The sequence below is a fragment of the Tachyglossus aculeatus genome, chromosome 4 (assembly GCF_015852505.1).
Source record: "Tachyglossus aculeatus isolate mTacAcu1 chromosome 4, mTacAcu1.pri, whole genome shotgun sequence".
NCBI lineage: Eukaryota > Metazoa > Chordata > Mammalia > Monotremata > Tachyglossidae > Tachyglossus > Tachyglossus aculeatus.
In genome coordinates this window covers 79,862,992-79,883,466 of record NC_052069.1, presented here as the reverse complement: position 1 = coordinate 79,883,466, position 20,475 = coordinate 79,862,992, and the positions used below count along the sequence as shown (strand labels likewise).

Sequence of the window (20,475 nt, the reverse complement as noted above, 5' to 3'; positions counted from 1 at the left end):
GACTTTGGGCAAGTCAGTTAACTTCTCTGTGCCTCAGTTACCTCATCTGTAAAATGGGGTTTAAGACTGTGAGCCCCCCGTGGGACAATCTGATCACCTTGTAACCTCCCCAACTTCTACAGCAGTGCTTTGCACATAGTAAGCACTTAATAAATGCCATCATTATTACTATTATTATATTTCTTAACACTTAGTATTTTCCAAGCACTGGGATAGATACAAATAATCAGATTGAACAGAGTCACTGTGCCACTTGGGGGTTCACAGTCCAAAGGAAAGGGAGAACAGGTATCAATCCCAGCCCCCCTTGCCACCCCACCATTTTACAGATAAGGAAACTGAGGTGCAGCGAAGCCAAGTGATTTTCCCAAGGTTGCACACAGCAGGAAAGCATCAGAGTTGGGATTAGATATGTCACCTTGCTTTCAGCTTTACAAAACTACTTTTCATTAGAATCTTCTGTAAAATGTATTCACTTGATCTGATTCCAAGTCAGTGGAATTGAAAACTATTGTCTTTTCTTTCTTTTTCTTACCATTAACTCTCTTTTTGACCTGGTTCAAACCAGGTTCAGTGCTCCTTCATTTCGTTAAAATTACACTCTCCAAAATGACCAATGAACTCTTCATAGCCAAATCTACTGGGCTCTACTCTGTTCTAATCTGCTTTGATCTTCTGTATGCCAAGCACTGTATTAAGTGTTAGGGTAAGCACATGGTTCATCTACATCTCTGACTGCTCCATCTCAGTCCCATTTTCTGAATCTGCCCATATGGCTCTGTTTTGGATCCCTCACTCTATTTGTTCTACACCGACTTGGGGAAGTAAGGTGGCTCCAGCTACCACCTCTATGTAGACAACTCCCAAATTTAGGTCTCTCACCTTTACTTCTCCTTGAACCCTGTAATTGTGCTGCCAGGGCATTTCTCTCCATGACTTTCCTGTCACTGTAGACGGCTCTCCCATCTTTCCCATCTCACAAGCCCGCAACCGTGGTGTCATCCTCGACTTCACTCTCTCGTTCACTCCACACATCCAATCTGTCACCAAAACCTGCCAGCTCACCTCCACAACATCGCCAAGATCCGCCCTTTCCTCTCCATCCAAACCGCTACCTTGCTGGTTCAATCTCTCATCCCATCCCGACTGGATTACTTCATCAGCCTCCTCTCTGATCTCCCATCCTCCTGTCTCCCCCCGCTTCAGTCTGTACTTCACTCTGCTGCCTGGATTATCTTTGTACAGAAATGCTCTGGGCATGTCATTCCCCTCCTCAAAAATCTCCAGTGGTTGCCTGTTAACCTACGAATCAAGCAAAAACTCCTCACTCTCGGCTTCAAGGCTCTCCATCACCTTGCCCCCCTCCTACCTCACCTCCCTTCCCTCCTTCTACAGCCCAGCTCACACCCTCTGCTCCTCTGCCACTAACCTCCTCACTGTGCCTTGTTCTCACCTGTCCCGCTGTCGACCCGTGGCCCACGTCCTTCCCCTGGCCTGGAATACCCTCCCTTCACACATCTGCCAAGCTAGCTCTCTTCCTCCCTTCAAAGCCCTACTGAGAGCTCACCCCCTCCAAGAGGCTTTCCCAGATTGAGCCCCCTTTTTCTTCTCCTCCTCTCCGTCCCACCCTGCCCTACCTCCTTCCGTTCCCCATGGCACTTGTATATATTTGTGTATATTTATTACTCTATTTTGTTAATGATGCGCATATAAGCTATAATTCTATTCTGACGATTTTGCCACCTGTCTTACTCTTTTTTTGTGGTCGGTCTCCCCCTTCTAGACTGTGAGCCCGTTGTTGGGTAGGGACCATCTCTATATATTGCCAACTTGTACTTTCCAAGTGCTTAGTACAGTGCTCTGCACACAGTAAGCGCTCAGTAAATACAATTGAATGAATGAATTTCTACTTAGGTGTTCTGCTGACACCTCAAACTGCACAATTCCAGCACTGGACTTTTCACTACCCTCTCCAACCCTCTCCTTCTCTTGCTTTCCCCATCTCTATCGGAGGTACTACAACTGCCCAGTCCCAGAAGCCTCCAACCTTGATGTCATCCTTGACTTGCTTCGTCTTTGACTCCTTGACATCTTTTAGTTTTTGCAATCAAGTTACTGATAAATCCTTCCAGTTTTTATGGCAGAATTCCTACATCTACCCATTCTTTTTACCGAGGCTGCCACCATCTTGGTCTAAGCTCTCATCCTATTGCAGCTGTATACACTTCTTTGCAGGTCTCCCTGCTTCCAGACTCTTCCCCCCATAATCTATGATGCGCCAATAATCTTCTTGAAACATCATTCGTCTCAAATTTCCCCTCTCTTCAAATCCTTACAATGGCTTCCCATTTCCCTCAGTAGCAAGAAAACTCTCTTCACAAACAGGGCTCTTCACCAACTCCAATGATGGTACCTACCATCCCTATTCACCAACTACTCTCCAGCTCATTCTCTTTATTCTTTCCAAGTCAACCTTATATCTGTACTTTGTTCTCAAATCTTCCCACCTCCATCCTCTCTTATTTGGTTCTGTCAGCCTGGAACTCCATCCCCTCCCATCCCTACTAATCTGACAGACTACACAACTCTCCCTACCTTCAAAGTCTTCCTAAAACCCTACCTCTTCCAACAGGCTGCTTAACTACCAAAACCCACCTTATGCACTTAGGTATTTGTTATATTTTTCCTCAACGCAAGCGCAGACACACACTTACTATACCTATCCATTTATTTTGATTACTTAATTTGTAAGTATTTTTATATGTCTTCCCTGTTAAAGGGAATCTGTCTCATATTTCTCTTATATTTTCCAAAGTAGTACAGTGCACCTTCTGTATGCACCTTGACCTCTTAAAATACGCAGTTTACCCATAGCTCTCTTTCTAACCTTCTTCTTTCCAAAAGAAAGTAGATTCTGATATAATCCAAAGGGGTTTTTCTATGCTGGGGCTAATCGAAGTCCTAGATATGTGTGATTGTCCCTGCAGTGAGCCTGAAAGACAATAGAGTTAGCAGGAAGGGATAAGGGAAATGAACCACTTCTTGTTTCTTTTTCTGATGGTCTCTTTAAACCTGGTGAGAAATCTGGTAGTTAGGATACAAGAGAAATATATTTAGTGCACACAGAGATGATTCATAGACTTGGAGAGTTCACATATGGACCCACAAAGAGAGACAGCGACAAATATTTCCGAGGGGATGCATGCACATAAATGCACGCACATGTGCATAAACACACACATGCACACACACTGAAAGACAGCCAGAAATAAATACCTAATAAATAAAATGATCAATTTTAAGTATATTCTGTTCATAAACACTTGCCAAAATATTTTTAAAACTTGAAGAAAATTAGAACACAGGAGCCAGACCCTTTAATTTCCCTTGATACTAACTCAAAGAATATGATTTACTTTATATGGCGTTTTACAAGAACACAACTATGTTGGAGTTTGGGATTTTGTTGAATAAAGTAAATTGGACATGCCATGCAAAGATTAATAGATTGCAGTAGAACAAATGGTGGCAGATCCTGGATTATGTCTTTAATATGATACTGGTAGAGAACTTAATTCAACATTCAAAATTTATCAAAATTTTTTTGGATCTACATGGACTGACAGTTTATTGATTTATAGCTGATAAATCAATAGCTCTTTGGATTGGAAAATAATCTGTCAAGAATAAGACAACAAGGAATCACTGGATATTCATTTTAAAAGTGCCAGTGCCAATTTTTAAAAGAAAGCTAAATTTAAAATGCTCACTCCCCACATTTATATTCTGATTTTTTTTTTTGAGGGAGATGATTGTATAATCTCCATTAGAAAATTGATCAAACTCTATGTGGACATTGGTTTTATAATGGTGGCAAATTACAGTTTCTACCTGTATGGAGTTTTGCATGGCTACTTTATTTGATAGATAGTTATGAATCATAGCCAGACAATTCCCTTTGAAAGTTTGTCTCCACTACATTCTGGATAGAATGAGATGGCAGAATTAAGGAATGTTCTCTCAACAACACACTTCTGTCAGAATATGGTGTGGAAAAAACAGTTGCTGTGTTCACATGTTGTGTCGGGCATGATATGAGAGTCATCAGTGTTTTCCTTAAATGGGGTTTATCAATGATAACTAACTCAATTCATTCACTTTATCTGCCCCTTTTAAGAGGGTATATTCAAGTGGAACTGAATGATGATCATGAAATCTTGGATCAGAAATTGATTCAAAGAACACAAGAAATTTTTTTAACTCAAATTATGTATTGTGTCCTACTGAACAATTTCCATAAACCCGTTTGTAAACGTGCTTTACATTCCCCCAACACAGTAATAGTACAGGCCATATGGAGATATATTGAATCCAATATAAATATTTCAGAACGCACATTGCAAAGAATGCTAAAGCCATACGAGATTTTAAAATCCCCTTGTAGCAGACATCCAGATTGAATCTTCTTAGAACAAACATTCCCATGGTGCTCATGCATTTATCTGTGCTTTTTACTGTTTCCTGGGATTTAAGAAAGATATTTCCTATCTCCAGCAGTTCTGTATCTGGGGCCTCAGTAACAAATGTAAGGAACACTGTATAGATGAACAATTTGAATAACAGGATTTTTTTCTCTTATTGACCCAATATAGTGACTTGGACAACTGTTTTTACTTTAAAACATAAGCAGCAGCGTGACCTATTGGGTAGATCACAGCCAGGGAGTCAGAAGACGTGGATTCCAATTCTGACCCCACCATATGTCTGTTGTATGACCTTGGGCAAGTCACTTCACTTCTCTGTGCCTCAGTTTCCTCATCTGTAAAATGGGGATTAAGACTGTGGGCCCCATGTGAGATGTGGACTGTGTCCAACCTGATTAACTTTATCTACCCCAGTGCTTAGTTCAGTGCTTGGCACATAGTAAGTACTTAACAAATACCGTAAAAACAAAACAAGCTGAATATCACTTTGCCTATAAAGAAACAGTTTATGTGCATTTTCTAATCTCACCCACCCTTTCTAGTCTATCTTTGAGAAGTGGTGTGGGCTAGTTGAAAGGTCTCAGGTCTAGGAGTCACAAGACAGTTGTTTGGCAGGGATTGTCTCTATTTTTTGCTGAATTGTACTTTCCAAGCAGTTAGTACAATGCTCTAAACACAGTAAGTGCTCAATAAATACGATTGAATGAATGAAGACCTGGATTCTAATCCTAGCTCTACCATTTGTCTGTTGTGTGATCTAAGGAAAGGCACTTCACTTCTCCGTACCTCAGTTACCTCAACTGTAAAATGGGGATTAAGACTGTGAGCCCTATGAGGGCCATGGACTGTGTATCTGATTACTTTTTAATCTACCCCAGGGCTTAGTACAGTGTCTGGTACTGGTTATCTGGTATTAATGATCAATCAATAGTTTCTATTGAGTGCTTTCTACATGCAGAGCCCTTTTCTAAGTGCTGGGAGAGCACAATGAGAAGCAGCGTGGCTCAATGGAAAGAGCACGGGCTTTGGAGTCAGAGGTCATGGGTTCAAATCCCGGCTCCGACAACTGTCAACTATGTGACCTTGGGCAAGTCACTTAGCTTCTCTGTGCTTGTTACCTCAACTGTAAAATGGGGATTAAGACTGTGAGCCCCACGTGGGGCAATCTGATTACCTTGTAACCTCCCCAGTGCTAGAACAGTGCTTTGCACGTAGTAAGTGCTTAACAAATGCCATCATCATTATCATTATTATTATTACAATATTCATTCATTAAATTGTATTATACTGAACCCTTGGGAGAGTACAGAATAACAATAAACAGATATCAGCCCACAGCAGCATTAGACAAGGTCCCAGGCCATCATTTATTAGAGAGTAGAATAACTGTACTTGGTCGTGAGGAAAAAAAAGAAATACTCGATAGTGGTATTTTAAAAGTTTTGGCATTCAAAGTAATAGAAAAGAAGAAAAAACAGGGAAAATTGGGCATAGCAGAAAGTATTTGCTGATATGAGTGAAATCTGCTCTGAGGCAGGAAGCCAATCAGCAATATTTTCCATAGATCAAGTAATTCTCCTTCAAATTTTTCTTTACACCTTTCATATTTTCTCTAACATGTTTAGGGATCATGTTTCTCTCTAGTTTACTGGTGCAGTGCTAGCTAGAGATTGAGTGGATGAGTTAATATCCTAGGCCTCAGTTGGGGAACCTAGAGCAGAACTATAGGGCTAGAGGAGAGTACGTAGAAAGGTTGAAGGAATGCAGAGCCAGTGTGGCTTAGTGGGAAGAGCACGGGCTTGGAAGTCAGAGGACGTGGGTCCTAATGCCGGCTCCGCCACTTGTCTTCTGTGTGACCTTGGGCAAGCCACTTAACTTCTCTGTGCCTGTTACCTCATCTGTAAAATGGGGATTAAAAGTGTGAGCCCCTTGAGACAACGTGATTACCCTGTATCTACCCCAGTACTTAGAACAGTGCTTGGCACATAGTAAGCGCTTAACAAATGCCATAATTATTATTATTATTAGGTAGTGAGAAAAGAAATGGTAAGGAATATCCAGGGGAAGGAGGAGGAGATAATGATAATGAATGACTAAACAGTACAGTGTTCTGCACACAGTAAGCGCTTAATACGATTGAATGAATGAATGGTGTTTAAGTGCCTACTGCGTGCTAAGTACGGTAATAAGCGCTGGCGTGAATACAAGAAAATTGGGTTGGACATGGTCCCTGTCCCGCATGGGGCTCACAGTCTCAATCCCCATTTTCCAGAAGAGGTAATTGAGGCACAGAGAAGTGAAGTGGCTACCCAAGGTCACACAGCAGATGTGTGGTGGAGCCAGGATTAGATGCCATGACCTTCTGACCCCCAGGCCCGTGCTCTATCCATTTTGCCATACTGCTTCTAAGGTGGAAGAGGAACCAAATTAGAGCATGAGTTACTCAGGTCACTGGGGGTCAGGAAGGGAGGCAGTGGAGAAACTGGGTATTTCAGAAGAAATCTGGAAAAGCTGGTAAGGGTTGTGTGTGTGGGAGGCTGTAAGGGAAGAATGGAAGAGTTATCTAGGGGAAGATGACGGCCAAATTACAGCAGGAGAGGGTGAATTTATAATCTCAGAAGTCGGTCTGGTTCCTGGCTTTCTGCCAGCAGCACTTGGTACGGCTGCAGGAGCAGGGAAAATGGACTGTGGGAGTGATCCAGGGCTGGGAATTCATCGTGTGAAAATGACAAAGACAAGGAGGTAAGGGAGTGGCGATTGATGGGGCAGGCTGAGTTGAGGGCATGTACTCTTGTGTCAAGGGAAAGAAGGGTTTGAAGAGGGTGAGAGGCTGCATCAGTCTGTGTAAGCACTCAATAAATACCATTGATGGTGGTTAGTATGGGCCTAGAGACTGCAAACTATAAGCTCACTGTGGGCAGAGAATGTATCTGTTTATCATTGTATTGTACTTTCCCAAGTGCCTAGTACAGTGCTTCGTACAGGAAACGTTCAATAAATACAATTGAATAGAAACTGGAGGTATGAAATAAACAGCTGATATGAAACTGAGGTGTGTAGGTGACCACTTCGAATATCAGACTTTTTTTTTTTTGCCACAACATAATTACCTAGACTGTTGTTTTAACTTTGTTTTAACACATGAGTACAACATGGCCTAGTGGATAGAGCATAGGCCTGAGAATCAGAAGGACCTAGGTTCTAATCCTAGCTCTGCCATTTGTCTGCTTGGGCAAGTTATTTCACTTCTCGGTGCCTCAGTTACTTCATTTGTAAAATGGGGATTAAAACTGTGAGCCCTAAATGGGATAGGGACTGTGTAACCTGATTACCTTGAATCTACCCTAGTGCATCGTACAGTGTCTGGCACATATTAAGCGCTTAACAAATAGCACCATTTATTATAATTATTAGAACAGTGCCCAGTGCTTAGATCAGTGCTTGACACATAGTAAGCGCTTAACAAATACCATCCTTATTATTATGGTTGCACAAAAATGCTTAATATGTGTTAGGCATTATTCTAAGTACCGGAGTAGATACGAGCTCCGGTACTTAGAATAATGCCTAACACATATTAAGCATTTTTGTGCATTTAGAGAAGCAGCATGGCTCAGTGGATAGAGCACGGGCTTGGGAGTCAGAGGTCATGGGTTCTAATCCTGGCTCTGGTGTGTGACTTTGGGCAAGTCACTTAACTTCTCTGGGCCTCAGTTACCTCATCTGTAAAATGGGCATTAAGACTGTGAGCCCTGTGTGGGACAACCTGATTACCTTATATCCCCCCAGAACTTAGAACAGTGCTTGGCACACAGCGCTTAACAAAGCCATCATTATTATTATTTATCAAATGCCATCATCATCATGATCAGTGGAGGTAAAGATGAGCCTTATGGGAGAAGAGGCATGAGAGGGGTATGCCAGGGCTCACGAGGTTAGAGATGGAGCAGTGTTTTAAGATCCCTGCATCTCCAGTGAGCCCACGCTGATGTGTTGTTGAGGTGGGGTAGAGAGAGAGCTTTTTGGCATTGAAAAGTGAGAGGAATTATTTGGCTGGAGACTCAGGGGGCTCATCTGCTTGGAAGTTGAAGTCCCAAAGGAACAACGAAAGAGAAGGGAGTTAGAGTCTTCAAAATCCATAAAAGATATAAAATGGTGGTACAGGGAAGGAAGTATATAGGATTAAGAAGTGCTCAAAAAATGCTAGTGTTTGGTTGATAGCTCTAACTAGGAACCGCAGCGGTAGAGATGGACCGTATGGAAGAGAAAGAGAAGAGGGTGAGAGAGTGCCAAAGGGGCATTGGTGGGTAAAGAACAGGCACATCCCACCCTGTCCCCCCTGGGAGAGAATTTTTGGGGAGACCATGGCATCAGGAGAAAACGAAGACACTATTACAGTGATGAAGAGGAGTGGGCCAGGGACAGATCAAGGGTGAAGGGGACTTTGCCCATGATAGAGTGGGGGTTCCACAGACCACAACGAGATGGAGATTTGGGAGGAGAAGGTAGTGGTGTAAGGGAATGTAGGAGGAGGTACTAAGGACAGGGCGATGGTCTGTTTGGGGTGGATTGCTGGAAGGAAGGACAGGGTGGTGGAGATGGGAGGAAAAAAAATGGGGAATGAGCCTGCAGAGGGGATGATTGAGTAATATAGCAGTCCAGCTACTGCCGCACCTCCCTTGTCTTTCTAAAATCAGTAAAGGATAGCATTTATCTCCTCTGCTCCTTGAAGGGGGGAAGTGGTGCCAAGAGTGGTTTGTTTCCAGGCAGTGAAGAAGAATCGATTGGCCCCTAGCACATGGTTCAGAGGCCCAGATTTTGGGGGATGGTGTAGGATGTGTGAGAAAAACTGAAGACAGTCTGTGGTCTCTTTAGAAATGAAGCAGCACAGGTTAAAGAGGTTCTGTGGCATTAGTAGTCACCACAGCAGGAAAATAGTAGAGATTTGGGGTGTGAACTGGGTAGAATAAATAGTATTGGTAGGGCGGGAGGTGAAGGAGGAAGAACAGGAACGGACTTGGATTTGCACCCTTATTCACTCTTCCCTCAGCACTTATGTACATATCCCTCAGCACTTATGTACATATCCCTAATTTATTTATTCATGTTGTCAGTTTCCCCTCTAAGCTCCTTGTAGTCATGGAACATGACTACTAACACTGTTATACTGTACTCTCCCGAGGGTTCAGTGCACTGCTCTGCACACAGTAAAGCACTCAATAAATACGATTGATTCATTGAAGGAGAAGAAAATTGGAGGAGTAGGAGGGACCTTCATATACCAGGTGACAGGGAAGGAGTGAAAATATTGGCACCAAAAAATATTATGCCCATGACGTGAGGGGATAGGAAAGAAAGGAGATAGAACAACATGGATGCTGGAAGAAACTAAAGAGAGTGTGGAGGTGGAGTTTAGCAAAATTGAAAAAAAATTAAAAAGGGGTAATAAGAAAGGAGTTAATGAGCAGAGATAATGCAGAGGAGAGGAAACAGTAACTAGATGATAGAATGGGAATAGAAGGAATAAAAAACAGGGGAAGATGGAGGAACAACGAGCAGACTCTTCCTTTTAACCATCCTCTCCAGAAAAAGTGTAAATGTGCAAGGAGAAGGGTAAAAAAAAGCCCAAAACAAGTAGGGAAAGAATGGAGAAAGGGTGTAAGCAAAGAGACTAAAGAGGGAACAGGCCAAAGGGAAGAAAGAAAGCAGAAGGGAAGGGGAGGAGAAATGGAACACAAATATAACACAGTGTGTGCTTAAGGCCACACATCAAATGTGAACAATATAAAAACTAAGAGTGGAAGTGGTGAACATTTTGAATAGCTGGTTGAGTCCTGTGGGAAAACTGGGATTTGGAAGTGTTTTTAGATCCAAGTAGAGGGTAAGCCAGGGATGCCATGTGATGTGTGAAGGGAGAAAGTCAGAGAAGTATTTCCAGTTGAGTATACAATGCACTCAGTACTCATATAACCAAGGAGACAATTTATTGCTGAACTCCACCTTCAAGAAATCTTCACACTGCAGTTTTTATGCCTTGACCAGCATCACACATATGCACAACTATTCCAACATTGCATTCTATCCTGATAGGTATACATTTTTGGAAGAACAATCCCTAATTTCCTTAAAGCATTATATTTGATTTGCAGAACAAGGTTGTGTATTATGGAAGAACTGTATTGGAAAAATATTTAAGGGTAATATGAAGTAATTATACAGTTTTAGTTCTGAAATAAAAAACATCACCACTGATTCTAGTTGACTATCCCATTTCTCCCACCTCCTGGCTAGATACGTACCTGTTGATGATTCTGGTTTGTCAGTGATCTGCTTTGTTATCGGTTTGGGAAGGAGCCCATTTTGTCTGTAGCTTTTCCAAGCCATTGCCTACCAGGACACTTCAATCAGTTCTTAGTCTAAGGTTTCTGACTGAAATGAGCATACACCCTTTAGTCTTGTCACATTGTTCCATCAGGGATTGATTAATGTTGCTGTTCTCTGCTCGCCACACACTCTGGTGATCATCCCCAGTCATTTTAGCCCTAGTGTTGAGAAGCAACATGGCCTACTGGATAGAGCATGGACCCGGGAGTAAGAAGGTCATCAGTTCTAGTCTCAACTGTACCACCTGTCTGCTGTGTGACCTGGGGGAACTCACTTCACTTTTCTGTGCCTCAGTTACATCGTCTGTAAAATGGGGATTGAGTCTGTGAGCCCCACATGGGACATGGACTGTGTCTAACCTATTATCCTGGCATATAGTAAGCACTTGAGATACCATTAAAAAAAAAGAAAAGTTCAGTGGGAAAAACCCACCTGCGTTGTGCACGTGAAGAAAGAGCCAGCATGCCCAGGGAAGCCGGGAACTGCTGTGCCAATAACTCTAGTAATGTCCTCATTTTTCACTTCTTATTTCTATTCCTGCCAATCCTGCTTCTAATGCAATGTGATTTGGGGAATATACAGTTTAGGGTGATAATGTACCACTAAGAGTATTTTAATCAGTCATGTATTGCACACTCGCTGGATGCAGAGTACTGTACTAAGCGCTTGGGAAAGTTTAATAGAACAGATTTGATAGTAGACATGTATCCTGCCCAGGAGGAGCTTAAAGTTTAGAGGGGGCAGAGAGTGGGAGAGATGGAAAAGGGGCAGAACTGGGTGCATTTTTTTCAGTGTAATTCACATGGCATGTACTTGCATCACCCATTACGAATGCCATGCCTTTGTGCTCTAGGTTAATGTTAAAATGGGCACTAATTAGTTGAAGGTAATTAACATTGCCAGATTTCTTGATGTGTTACAACTAATTATTCCCAACTTTCTACAACACAGAAATAGAATACAGTGTGACTTAGACAAAAAAGAAAATGGTCTTGCACAAGACAATGAAATTCAGTAGGGGGAAATTCAAGTGCACTTAAAATCTGAAAAGCAAAAGTAAATTTAGAATAGGTAAAGACCTGAAGCAATAGTTGACCAAAATCTGAGTGTGACTCAGTGATATAATGCTGTTTTAAAATCCACAAGGTTCAGAGAGGTTTTAACAGAAATGGTATGTAGCGTCAAAATGTTATCCTTCTACCACTTCCTTGTTCTGATCTTTAGTAGAGTACTGTTTTTAGCTATAGTCACTATACTCCCCCCCACCAAAAAAGAAAACCTAGAGAGGACCCAGAGATGTGATGACAATGACTGGAGGAATACAAAATAGATCATCATCATCATCATCATCAATCGTATTTATTGAGCGCTTACTATGTGCAGAGCACTGTACTAAGCGCTTGGGAAGTACAAATTGGCAACACATAGAGACTGTCCCTACCCAACAGTGGTCTCACAGTCTAAAAGGGGGAGACGGAGAACAAAACCAAACATACCAACAAAATAAAATAAATAGGATAGATATGTACAAGTAAAATAAATAAATAAATAAATAGAGTAATAAATATGATTCTCTCCTGCTGATAGGTTTTGGGATGCAACGTAACTAGTGGAAAGAGCATAGGCCTGGGAATCTGCTGTGTGACCTTGGGCAAGTCACTTCACTTTCCTGTGTCTGTTTCCTCAAGCTGTAAAATGGGGATAAAGTACTGATTCTCTCTTTCCCCTCCACTTAAACTGTGACCTGCAAACAGGTGAGGGAATTGATTGTATTATATCTACCCCACTGCTTAGTACAGTGTTTGGCATATAGTGAGTGCACTAAACAAGTATTGCTAGTATTATTACAAAGAAAGGTGAAAGATTAGGCCTTGCAAGGAGGGCAGATTATTAGCCAGAGTCCCGGCTTTCTCCAGTGTGATTTAGTGTCTTATGCAGCACTAATAGGATTCTTGCCAGTCATTCTAGAAGTCCACAGAGGACTGGACAAGAGGAAATGGGTTTGAAGAAAAGCAAAAGACATTTTGATTGGTTATAAGAAAGGAGTTCCTGCCTGTTTAGGATGATGTAATACTGGAAAAAGTCAATAAGGAGAAGCAGCATGGCTTAGTGGAAAGAGCATGGGGTTGGGAGTCAGAGGTTGTGGGTTCTAATCCTGCTCCTCCACTTGTCAGCTGTGTGACTTTGGGCAAGTCACTTCACTTCTCTGTGCCTGTTACCTCATCTGTAAAATGGGGATTAAAACTATGAGCCCTATGTGGGACAACCTGATAACTCTGAATCTACGCCAGCACTTAGAACAGTGCTTGGCACATAGTAAGTGCTTAACAAATGCCATCATTATTATTATAAGGATGATTGTGGCTACTCTTTCCTTGTCAATATTTGAGAAATGAAAACAAATCAGATGTCTTAGAAGCCTCAGGCACTCACAGACATCTCTCAGAAGGGGTTCCAATTTGTTGTTCTCTGCTGTTTCCTTCTAGATGGTAAGCATATTGCGGGCAGGGATCATGTTTACCAATGATCTCTGTTAATAATTCCATAGACTCATGAGACGCTTCCTGTGCACCTGGTACTATACTAAGAACTTGGATAGATAAGAAAATAATCAGGTTGGGCACTGTCCTAGTCCCACATGAGACTCTCAATCTGAGCAGGAGGAAGAACTGGGATTAAATTCCCATTTTACAGATGATGCAAATGAGAGACAGAGAAGTTAAGGTCACACAGCAGACAAGTGGAAGAGTCAGGATTAGAACCTAAGTTGTCTAACTCCAAGGTCTGTGCTCTTTCCATAAGGCCATGCTGCTTCCATTGTTTTGTAGTCTTCCAAGTGCTTAATACAGTGCTCTGCACAGAGTAAGCACTTAATAAATGACATTGTTCTCCGTGATGAAGGATAAACGTTTTGAGGAAATTGAACAAAATTAGATAATCATCAAATTATTTAATTTGGCTCTGTTTCTTTTAAAAATTTAAACTTGAGAATGTATTGCCACATTTACATATACAAATGTTCAGAATTAATTTTGCATTTAACAACTCACAAAATCTTCTCTAATGGTAATGGAACAACAGTCCCCATTTCTAAATCATAATGGAAATAAATTCAATTTATTTTTAAACATTAACTTCATGAAGCTGTGGGTAATGCTGCCTCACTAGGAATGAGAGAGAATGTAATTTGTTTGAGGTTACTACTGGAAATCTCAGTTGCCAACAGCAGATTCAAATCCTCATTCATCATTTTCTTCATTCCTTCCATATAAAATCTTGATACATACTACGTATGGAACAGAATAAAAATACTAATAGTAATTGAAGTTTTTGTTAATATAGTGGTATTTGTTAAGTGCTTATTATATGCCAGACACCATTCTAAGTGCTGGGGTGGATGCAAGAAAACTGAGTTAGACACAGTTCCTGTTGGCTCACAGTCTCAATCCCCATTTTACAGATGAGGTAACTGAGGCATAGAGAAGTTAAGTGACTTGCCCAAGGTCACAGAGCAGACAAGTGTTGCAGTACAGATTAGAACCCATGGCCTTCTGGCTCCTAGGCCTCTCCACTATGCCATGCTGCGTCCTCATTAAGCACTTACTATGTGCTAAGCACTGTACTAAGTGCTAGGGAAGAGACAAAATAATGAGGTTAAATACAGTCCCTGTCGTACATGGGGCTCATGTTCCAAGTAGGAGGGAGAATAGATATTTATCTCTAGTTTATAGATGAGGAATCTGGGGCACAGGGAAATTAAATGACTTGCCCAGAGTCATGCAGTAAGGAAGTGGCAGTTAGAATTAGTTCCCAGGTCCTCTAACTTCTTGGTCCATGCTCTTTCTACTAGGTCACATTTAAGTAAAAGGAATAGGTTTGGGAGTTAGTGGAAGACAGTGACATTTTTCAGTAGTTTGTAGAGCGTTCTGGTAGCTACTGATATCAATTTGAAGAAGAAACTAACAGATTAGCGGGGAATAATTTGAGAGCCACATCCTTTTCAGTGACATATCTCTTGTCTTGTAATATTGTAAAAGGCAGGTGCACTGAATACACAAAAAATCAGTACCTATTCTCCCATTAAAGCAAAAAAGTAATCTAATAGTTTTCAGGAAGCAGCATGGCATAGAAGGATCACGGGACTGGGCGTCAGAAGACCTGGGTTCTAATCCCAGCTTTACCGCTTGCCTGCAGTGTGACTTTGGGCAAGTAATTTTACTTCTCTGTGCCTGTTACCTCATCATGTAAAATAGGGATCAAATCTCCATCCATCCCTCTGACTTAAGCTGTGAGCCCCATGTGAAACAGGGACTGTGTCTGATCTGATTACCCCATCCATCCTAGCATCTTCCCCAGGGCATAGTACAATGCTTGACACCTAGTAAGTGCTTAACAAATACCAATATTATTATTAATTCTTATTAGTAGAAATCTTTAAAATCTGCTACATTTGTGATCTGTATCTTATTAGTACTTATCTCGTTATGGGCAGGGAATGTGCTGGCTAATTCTGTTGTAATGTACTCTCAAGTGCTTAGTGCAGTGCCCTGCACATTAGTAAGCACTCAAACACCACTGATCAATTTCATAAATGTGTGTGTATATAAATATATATATATATAATATAGTGCTCTAATGTTCACCCATCTAATGCAGATCTTGAATTTAGCAGATTATATATACAAATCTATATCTATAACTTTTTTTAAAAAGAGAATGTCATTGATGGTGGGAATTACTATTCTGTGAATACTCAAGGATTGTCCTTTCTTGCATTTACTATTTCTAGTCTTTGAAAAGCATTTTGATTTTTTTTCTTGTCTCACAGTTCCCTCAAAACTTCTGCAGGGCACCACAATGGTCTGTCTGCAGCTATGTCCAATACTTCCAAATATGATATTTTGTCTGATGTTCCACTTTACCGCATCCTTAAAATGCTTCCTCAGGTTCCTGTGTTCATGGTCCTCCTTTTCTGCTCACTCTACCACTACTATTTGAGTCTCACTGTCATTTATTTTCTTCACATGTCTCACCTAAGCCAAGGTTTGTGAATTTTAGCATAGCGTCAGTGCTCCAAAACCTAATCATCTGAGATTCTATCTTTCCACTTGATGTTGAGTCTGGCCAGTATGTGATCTTGATGGAGTCAGAGATGATGTCTGAGGTGGGTCTTGGACCCTACCCTTAGAGAAAGTTGAAAAGCATTTCAGCTGGGAAGAATCTCAGTTTTGTTTGTAGGACAGTCAGTTGATTGTATTTATTATATACTAAGTGCTTGGGAGAATACAATATAACAATAAATAGACATATTCCCTTACCACAACGAGCTTACAGGCTAGATGCAGCACCCAACTGACATCTTTCAAAACAATTGAGGGTCTTTTTTCTTTTTTTTTTTTTAACATCTTTATATATCATTGCATTCTTTAGCAATTTATTTGACAGGCAATAGTTCTATTGGAGCAGTCGAGTCCATCGACAAATATCTTTGCTTGAGTGTAAGGTTTCTTGGTATGGGTAGAAATGTTAAATCTGTTTTCTTTAGGCCTATCAGAGCACAGTTTGAGATGACTCAACAGAATAGGTTCCACTCATTTCTGTATGTTCTGTATGTTCTGTATGTGCCTGTATGGACCCATTGTTTGCATGGGGTAACTGTTGATTGACTGCTTCTAAGATATGTGATGATGCATATAATAAGCCTTTTAAATGGAAGGAATTTCTCCATGAAGCAGAAGCATTTTCTCATACAAGCCCCTACATCACTTGTTGCATACACCAGTGTGGCTACATAGAATAGTTATGTTGGATAGGATTGGTTGAATTTTTTCTGAGGATGTTTGGAATTCTAAGCCTGCTGGACCGGATTCTCAACAGCTCACACTTCCCACTTCTCCCAAGCCCACCTCTTAACAGTACTTCATTCTCATCTCATATTCCTTCTGTGTCTTACTAGTCTCCCAGCCTGCCAGTCCCTTCTCTACCAATCTGCAGACCCCAGCAGACCCAGCCTTCAAAGCCTTTCTAAAATTCTGTCTTCTTCAACAAGCCCTTCTTGGTTAATTCCCCAAATCCCAAATAGTATCAACTCAACAGTCACCTCTACCACTAATGAATTTATTTATACCCATCCTCAATAAAAATAGATACATTGATAACTGTGTGCAATATATGCATTTTCAGTTGTACATTTAATTATTTATTTTGATTCTATTATTTGGAAATATTTTTACATTTTTTTCTCCCCCATTAAGAATGCAAGCTCATTATAGGAAGGTAACATGTCTTGTCGTTCGGTTATACTTTTGTAAGCACTTAATCAATCAATCAATCGTATTTATTGAGCACTTACTGTGTGCAGAGTACTGTACTAAGTGCTTGGGAAGTACAAGTTGGCAACATATAGAGACAGTCCCTACCCAACAGTGGGCTCACAGTCTAAAAATAATTTTAGTAGTAATAATAATAATGATGATGGTATTTAAGTGCTTACTATGTGCAACACACTGTTGTAAGCGCTGGGGGTGATCAGGTTATTCCACATGAGGTTCACAGTCTTAATCCCCATTTTACAGATGAGGTAACTGAGGCACAGAGAAGTTAAGTGACTTGCCCAAAGTCACACCACTGACAATGGGCGGAGCTGGGATTTGTACCCTTGATCTCTGACTCCAAAGCCTGGGCTCTTTCCACTGAGCCACCCTGCTTCCGCTGCTTACTACTAGCAGTAGTAGTAATAGTATTATTAAGTTCTTACTATGTGCAGAGAACTGTACTAAGCACCGGGAGAAAATACACATGTGGGAATTAGTAGTGGCTGTCTCTTGGGAGCTCACAATCTAAGGAGTTTAGTGTACTGCATTGTGCTCAATGTATGCTAATTAAATATCATTACTACTCCTAGCACCCTAAATGAATGATAATTAATCCAGAGGCCAGTTCAAAACATTGGATTTAATATTTTCATAGGTTTGCAATACATTGTGTTTAGCCTTTTCAATAGAATAATATTTCATAATTAGGCAAATAGAACTCTACTAGGATCTTTAGGGAAACATTACAAGATACATATTCCATATCAGTTGTTTTATTAAATGCAAATACCTTTTTTAAATTATGGGATTTATCTAATAATAACTGTGGTATTTAAGTGCTTATGTACCAAGCACAAACTGCTACCATGTCAATCCAAGCATTTATCCTGTCCTGCCTTGATTATTCTATCAGCCTCCTTGCTGGCCTCTCTGTCACCTGTCTTTCCCCATTCCAGTCCATACTTCACTCTGCTGCCTGGATCATTTTTCTACAAAAAACATTCAGGCCATGTTTCCCCGTTCCTCAAGAACCTCCAATGTTTGCCCTTCCACTTCTGCATCAGACAGAAACTCCTTTCCATAGACTTTAAAACACTCAAACACCTTGTGATAGAGAAGCAGTGTGGCTTAGTGGAAAGAACACAGGCTTGGGAATCAGAGGACATGGGTTCTAATCCCGGCTCTACCACTTGTCTGCTGTGACCTTGGGCAAGTCACTTAACTTCTGTGTGCCTCAGTTACCTCATCTGTAAAATGGGGATTAAAAGTGTGAGCCCCACGTGGGACAACCTGATTACCCTGTATCTACCCAGAAATTAGAACAGTTCTTGGCACATAGAAAGTGCTTAACAAATACCGTAATTCTTTTTCTTCTTATTCTCCTACTTCACCTCTCTACTCTCCTTGGCCCAGTGGAAAGAGCACGGGCTTGGGAGTCAGAGGTCATGGGTTCTAATCCTGGCCCTGCCACTTATCAGCTGTGTGACTTTGGGCAAGTCACTTACCTTCTCTGTGCCTGTTACCTTATCTAGAAAATGGGGATGAAGACTGAGCCCCAGGTGGGACAAGCTGATTACCTTGTAACCTCCCCAGTGCTTAGAACAGTGCTTTGCAAATAGTAAGCACTTAAATACCGAAGTTATTATTATTATTACTACAACCCAGCCCATTCACTTTGCTCCTTTAATGCCAACCTCCTCAGTGCACCTCAGTTTCATCTATCTCACCATCAACATCTTGCCCACATCCTACCTCTTTCCTGGAATGCATTCTCTCTTGATATCTGACAGACAATTACTTTCTCCACCTTCAAAACCTCATTGACAACGACAGCTCTTCCAAGAGGTCTTCCCTGACTAAGCTCTCATTTCCTTTTCTCCCACTCTCTTCTGCGTCACCCTGATTTACTCCCTTTATTCACCAGCCCCACAACATTTATGTACATATCCATAATTTATTTATATTAATGTCTGTCTCTCCCTCCAGACTGGAAGCTTGTCATGGGCAGGGAACGTTGTCTACCCACTCTGTTATATTGTACTCTCCCAAGTACTTAGTAAAGTGCTCTACACAAAGTAAGTGCTCAGAATATATGATTAATTGATTAGGGGGTTGCTACAATACAAGCAAACTGGATACAGTTCCTGCCCCACCTGGGGCTCTTTAATAGAGAGAAAGAGAGAGGGAGACAGACCATTTTACAGATGAGGCCAACTGAGGCACAGAAAAGCTAAGTGACTTGCCCAAAGTCGTGCAGCAGGCTAGTGGTGGGACTGGGATTAGAATTCATTTATTCAATCATATTTATTGAGCGCTTACTGTGTGCAGAGCACTGTACTAAGCGCTTGGGAAGTACAAGTCAGCAACATATAGAGACTGTCCCTACCCAACAACGGGCTCACAGTTTAGAAGGGGGAGACAGAAAACCAGGTACTCTGTTTCCCAGGCCCATTTCCACTAGACCTCACTACTTCACTGTGGTCAAGGGATTCTCTCACATGCTTAGTTCTTCTGTTCTTCCCCTAGTTGTCATAGAACTCTGCCCCTCTGGAGTTTTCCTTCTCTATCTAGTTCATAGTTATTCATTCAGTTCTTTTTGGTCCTTCTTTACTGATCTGGCTGATACTTCACCATCTCTTTTGCTGGCTTCTACTCCTTCCATTTTTTACATGGCTGCCCATCAGGGCTTTGTTTTGCATCCTCTTCCCATCTCTTCTCCCTGGGGGGAGTTCATCTCCTCCCAAGATTTTCCCTCTTGTGACCTCTTTGCAGATGATTCAGGACCCCAGAAGGGGTCAGTAAATCAGTGGTATTGAGTGTTTTCTGAGTGCAGAGCTTTGAACTAAGCACTTGGGAACGTACAGTGCAATAGAGGTGGTAGACATGAGCTTGCAGGCTAGACGGTGGAAACATATTAAAATACAATAGGGGAAATACATTCAATCGTATTTATTGAGCACTTCTGTATGCAGAGCACTGTACTAAGCAGCCTCATTAACTCTGAACACTCCATCTCTGCAATCTTGCATTTCCTTCTGTTTCCAGGACATCTTTAATACAGATCTCCTGCTAGCACCTCAAGCTCAGTGTGACTAAAACTGAATGTTTTGCTTCCTAAAAACCCTTTCTTCCTTTACCTAACTTTCCTACCACATTTCACAATAACCAACATCTCATTTCTCAAGCTTACATTATCATTGACTCCCCCCTCTTTTTCCAACCCTATATTAAGTCTTTTGGCAAGTCCTGCAGTCCTTCCTCCACAAAACTTTCAGAATTCATCATTTCCTATT

At 41.3% G+C, this 20,475-nt stretch overlaps 1 protein-coding gene across 45 annotated transcripts in view; it reads left to right on the top strand.

Annotated features, from left to right (window-relative positions):
• The window catches only part of RIMS2 (regulating synaptic membrane exocytosis 2), a 748,658-nt gene that overhangs the window by 374,403 nt on the left and 353,780 nt on the right, over positions 1-20,475 (top strand). The window lies entirely within an intron of this gene.